The sequence below is a fragment of the Phyllobates terribilis genome, unplaced genomic scaffold (assembly GCF_046119375.1).
Source record: "Phyllobates terribilis strain yellow unplaced genomic scaffold, ASM4611937v1 Scaffold_13__5_contigs__length_258822181, whole genome shotgun sequence".
Classification (NCBI taxonomy): domain Eukaryota; kingdom Metazoa; phylum Chordata; class Amphibia; order Anura; family Dendrobatidae; genus Phyllobates; species Phyllobates terribilis.
The window spans coordinates 230,143,437-230,149,555 of NW_027362773.1; the positions used below are offsets into that span (position 1 = coordinate 230,143,437).

Below are 6,119 nucleotides of genomic sequence, written 5' to 3' on the forward strand. Positions count from 1 at the left end.
ACACCGCTAGAAGCCCAAATATTTTTTCAGAGCTAGATGCAGAAATTTTTTTTATTCAATTTGCAACCTGATGGAGGTCAGTATAGATGGACTAATAGACCAAGTCCCACACACTGCTAGAAGCCCAAATATTTTTTCAGAGCTAGATGCAGAAAAAAATTATTTTTAATTTGCAACCTGATGGAGGTCAGTATAGATGGACTAATAGACCAAGTCCCACACACTGCTAGAAGCCCAAATATTTTTTCAGAGCTAGATGCAGAAAAAAATTATTTTTAATTTGCAACCTGTTGGAGGTCAGTATAGATAGACTAATAGAACAAGTCCCACACGCTGCTAGAAGCCCAAATATTTTTTCAGAGCTAAATGAAGAAAAAAATTATTTTTAATTTGCAACCTGATGGAGGTCAGTATAGATGGACTAATAGACCAAGTCCCACACACTGCTAGAAGCCCAAATATTTTTTCAGAGCTAGATGCAGAAAAAAATTATATTCAGTTTGCAACCTGATGGAGGTCAGTATAGATGGACTAATAGAATGATGCTATGCCCAAAAGATTTTACTTCACTAGGTGCAGTAAAAAAATTGGTATTCTATACACAGGTGGTATATCTTGCAACACAGATAGGCTACTCCACTGACTAACACACTCTGCAATAGGCCAAAAAGGATTAGCTTTGCTAGATTCAGCCAAATGCTGTGAAAAAAACTTGAACAGCACTGGCACAGACCTGCCTGGCAAAAACTGATAGGAACTGATGTAACCTAGTCCTGAAAAGGACTCCAATTACAATTAGTCTTTACTCCCACAATCTATCTATTTAAGAGCACAGACCTGCCTGATAAAAGTCGTAGGAAATGCTGTAACCTAGTCCTTAAAAGGACTGCAATCACAACTATTCCCTACTCCCAAGCTATCTGTATATTTGTGCGAAAATTGGCTTGAAATTAACAAGGTATAGCGCACACAGCAACAGCGGTGCCGTCTAACACGCAGCTGCAGCAGTGAGAAAATGGTGGCGACGGGGAAAATGGCTTGGTCTTATAGGGCAAGGACATGTGACATACACTGCCAATCACACATGCCCTTGCTTGTGTGAAAAAAAGCACTTCGCTCCGTGTGTGCGCTGCTGATAGGCTGACAGATTGCACCTCCCCACTGCAAATGCGGGAAAGAGAAAAAAAAATGGAGATCTTCATTGTTCCTGCAGAGATCCATCCCCTGCCCCTCCCCCCGCCCCGCTGTACACTCAAACTGCGTATTAACATTAATTTTCATCATTACTGAGAAAAAATCCAGTTATGATTTTGGTGCACGAACAGTTATCGAACATAACCTCGAACAGCCGAATTTTTCTCAAATTGTTCGTGTTCGCCGACCGGCTCGAACACCGCCCAAAACAGCTCGAATTTGAGATTGGCGAACAGTTCGAGTAGAACAACGCTCATCTCTAGCTATAAAGCTGCGGTGCAAATTTACAATTAATACTCAATGGTAAATTATTATCTTCTTAACTTTCAATTCACAAGTGTGCCTAGAGTTCCACGATATCACAATTAGACAGTTTTAAAATGTTGATGAAATTTGCCTGCCAATTAGAGTGCTGGACCTATTACCAGAAAAAAGGGAGAGAAAAAATAATTGTAAAACTTAAACTGTTAGAAAGCTGCTCATCCAGAAGTCGCTAAAGATTTTTCATTGTGTGGTAAAGGGCTCCATCTGAGAGTCAATTCAAGTAGAACTGGTACAAATCGAGGCGCATGTCCCAGTATATCAGCCGCAGCGGTGGTCTGTGGCCGCTTGACAAGCACCTCTTACCTGACATCACTTTTGGGGCTTGTTTTGATTAGCGGCATGATGCACATGTGATGACGTGCTAGGCCAGCTAACAAAAATAAGATCTTTAGATGCTGTCAGATTGGTTCTACAAATCCGATCCAGAGATCATAGACCACAGTTGTGGGGGATAGACTAAGGAAGGTGGGAATTGATCTACTGAGATAATTGTCAAAACACTATTTAAAAGGTAGGATTTAAACCTATGCAGCGAGATCCTAATGGATTTCAAATCCATCACCTTAACTCCTCAGCCACAACTACTCAGTTATTTGCAAGGCTTTTTGAGCCACACACACTGTTTCTTATAGCACTATGATCAATATCAGTGATTATCCTTATAGAAGACATCCCAGAAAATGGAAGATTTAAAAGTCTGATTTAAAGTCATCATCCCTCGGATTCTTGTCCAGTACAAGCCTTTTCACACGTCATAAGGCAGATTTAGAGTAAGTCGGCTCTGAAAATGTCTTGAAAAAGACTCCAAAATTGCTCAAAATAATGAATATATTTCTATGGAAACAAAACTAACGTTTCATAAAATCACGCTTTTGAGCATTTTTTAACTGCATCAAGTTTCCAAAATGTAAAGCGGTTAAATAAAGAGAGCAAATTATTCTTCAGGTGTTTTTTTTCGCTATGAAGACCTCCATTGTTACAATACAAGTCAATGGGAACCTCAGAAAGACCCTGGAAGGTTCCTGAGTGACTTGTGGAACATTTTGTGGGCAACAAAAAATCCACAAAAACACACTCAACAGATGGCCAAAACAATGCCACCAAAAATGTTAATAAATTGCTGTAGAAAATGCTGGAAAAACACAAGAAAACATGATTCTGAAAAGAAAATGACGGCGTTTCCAGAAACCATTTTGGCTTGAAATTCTCATCAGATTTACCCACCTGGAAAAAGGCAACATGAGAATATTGGCACAAGTCATAAAGTATGATTGCTTGGTCTGACATAGAAGGTATGAGTCTTGATCCTGAAATCAGTTTTAACTTTGACTAAACCTTTTTGACAGATAGCATTGGCTCGCTGATTCAAAGTGATGATTCCATTGATCCAAAGTGATGATTCCATGGATCCTTGGACCATTCTAGTGTTTTTTGCCATTTGGCAAGTGGATTTTGACTTTATTTTTTCATGTTAAACCTTGGACGTAGGCTGGAGTGGTGTGAAAGGACAAAATTACACCTCTGTGCTGAAAGAAATTTACAGGCTCCACTGAGATTTGAACTCAGATCACTGGATTCAAAGTCCAGAGTGCTAACCATTACACCATGGAACCAGACAGATATCTGACTTGGCTGGTATTTGTTGTGGTGAAACCAGAGAACAGAGCATGTTAATCAAATCATTCATGCTTGTGAAAACAGGCTCTATAGCTGCGGTGCAAATCTACAATTAATACACAATGGTAAATTATTATCTTCTCCACTTTCAATCCACAACTGTGCCTAGAGTTCCACGATATCACAATTACACCGTTTTAAAACGTTGATGAAAATTGGCTACTAATTAGAGTGCTGGACTTATAAGCAGGAAAAAGGGAGATAAAAATAATTGTAAAACATGAACTGTTAGAAAGCTGCTCATCCAGAAGTCGCTAAACATTTTTCATTGTGTGGTAAAGGGCTCCATCCGAGAGATAATTCAAGTAGAGTTGGTACAAATTGAAGCGCGTGTCATATCAGCTGTAACAGTGGTCTGTGGCCGTTGGACAAGGACCTCTTACCTGATGGCACCTGCGGGGCCTGTTTTGATTAGCGGCGTGATGCACATGTGATGAAGTGCCAGGCCAACTAACCAATGTAAGATTTTTAGATGCTGTCATGTTGGTTCTACAGATCTAATACAGAGAGAGTTGACTCCGTAAACCTCTTGAAAAAGGCTCCAAAAATGCTCAAAAGAATGAAAAGATTAATTTCTATAGAAACAAAACTAACGGTTCATATAATCAGGCTTCTGAGTATTTTTTAACCGCATCAAGTTTCCAAAATGTCCAGCGGTTAAATAAAGTGAGCAAATCATTCTTCATGCATTTTTTCTACGAAGACCTCCATTCTTACAATACAAGTCAATGGGAAGCTTAGAAAGACCCTGCAAGGTTCCTGAGTGACTTCTGGAGCGTTTTGTGAGCAATAAAAAAAAGCAAAAACACAATCAACAGATGGCCAAAACAATGCCACCAAAAATGTTAATAAATTGCTGTAGAAAAATGCTGGAAAAACACGAGAAAAGATGATTCTGAAAAGAAAATACCCACCTGGAAAAAAACATCATGATAATATTGACACAAGTCATAAAGTATGGATGCTTGGTGAGACATAGAAGGTATGAGTCTTGCTTCATGAAGTCAACTTTAACTTTGACAAAGCCTACTTGATAGATAGCCTTGGCCATGGATCCTTGGACCATTCAATTGTTTTTTGGCATTTGGCAAATAGATTTTAACTTTCTTTTTCCATGTTAAACCTCGGGCATAGGAGGGAGCGGTATGAATGGAAAAGATGACACCTTTGTGCTGAAAGAATTTTACAGGTTCCACTAAGATTTAAACTCAGATAATTGAATTCAAAGTCCAGGGTGCTAACCATTACACCATGGAACTAGACAGAAAACTGACTTGGCTGGTATTTGTTGTAGTGAAACCGGAGAAAAAAGCATGTTAAAGCCTTCATGATTGTGAAAACAGGCTGTAAAGCTGCGGTGCAAATCTACAATTAATACTCAATGGTAAATTATTATCTTCTCCACTTTCAATTCACTATGGTGCCTAGAGTTCCACTATATCACAATTAGACAGTTTTAAAATGTTGATGAAATTTGCCTGCCAATTAGAGTGCTGGACCTATTACCAGAAAAAAGGGAGAGAAAAAATAATTGTAAAACTTAAACTGTTAGAAAGCTGCTCATCCAGAAGTCGCTAAAGATTTTTCAATGTGTGGTAAAGGGCTCCATCTGAGAGTCAATTCAAGTAGAGCTGGTGCAAATCGAAGCGCATGTCCCAGTATATCAGCCGCAGCAGTGGTCTGTGGCCGCTTGACAAGCACCTCTTACCTGACATCACTTGCGGGGCTTGTTTTGATTAGCGGCATGATGCACATGTGATGACGTGCTAGGCCAGCTAACAAAAATAAGATCTTTAGATGCTGTCAGATTGGTTCTACAAATCCGATCCAGAGATCATAGACCACAGTTGTGGGGGATAGACTAAGGAAGGTGGGAATTGATCTACTGAGATAATTGTCAAAACACTATTTAAAAGGTAGGATTTAAACCTATGCAGCGAGACCCTAATGGATTTCAAATCCATCACCTTAACCCCTCAGCCACAACTACTCAGGCATTTGCAAGGCTTTTTGAGCCACACACACTGTTTCTTATAGCGCTATGATCAATATCAGTGATTATCCTTATAGAAGACATCCCAGAAAATGGAAGATTTAAAAGTCTGATTTAAAGTCATCATCCCTCGGATTCTTGTCCAGTACAAGCCTTTTCACACGTCATAAGGCAGATTTAGAGTAAGTCGGCTCTGAAAATGTCTTGAAAAAGACTCCAAAATTGCTCAAAAGAATGAATATATTTCTATGGAAACAAAACTAACGTTTCATAAAATCACGCTTTTGAGCATTTTTTAACTGCATCGAGTTTCCAAAATGTAAAGCGGTTAAATAAAGAGAGCAAATTATTCTTCAGATGGTTTTTTTCACTATGAAGACCTACATTGTTACAATACAAGTCAATTGGAACCTTAGAAAGACCCTGGAAGGTTCCTGAGTGACTTGTGGAGCATTTTGTGGGCAACAAAAAATCCACAAAAACACACTCAACAGATGGCCAAAACAATGCCACCAAAAATGTTAATAAATTGCTGTAGAAAATGCTGGAAAAACACAAGAAAACATGATTCTGAAAAGAAAATGCCGTCGTTTCCAGAAGCCATTTTGGCTTGAAATTCTCATCAGATTTACCCACCTGGAAAAAGGCAACATGAGAATATTGGCACAAGTCATAAAGTATGATTGCTTGGTCTGACATAGAAGGTATGAGTCTTGATCCTGAAATCAGTTTTAACTTTGACTAAACCTTTTTGACAGATAGCATTGGCTCGCTGATTCAAAGTGATGATTCCATGGATCCTTGGACCATTCTAGTGTGTTTTGGCATTTGGCAAGTGGATTTTGACTTTATTTTTTCATGTTAAACCTTGGACGTAGGCTGGAGTGGTGTGAAAGAACAAAATTACACCTCTGTGCTGAAAGAAATTTAC

General features: G+C 38.9%; 1 non-coding gene across 1 annotated transcript; it reads right to left on the minus strand.

Annotated features, from left to right (window-relative positions):
• Positions 1-3,059: 3,059 nt before the first annotated feature.
• Positions 3,060-3,131, minus strand: TRNAQ-UUG (transfer RNA glutamine (anticodon UUG)). Its single transcript has one exon. It is a non-coding gene; the product is annotated as a tRNA-Gln (tRNA).
• Between the last annotated feature and the right edge of the window lie 2,988 nt (positions 3,132-6,119).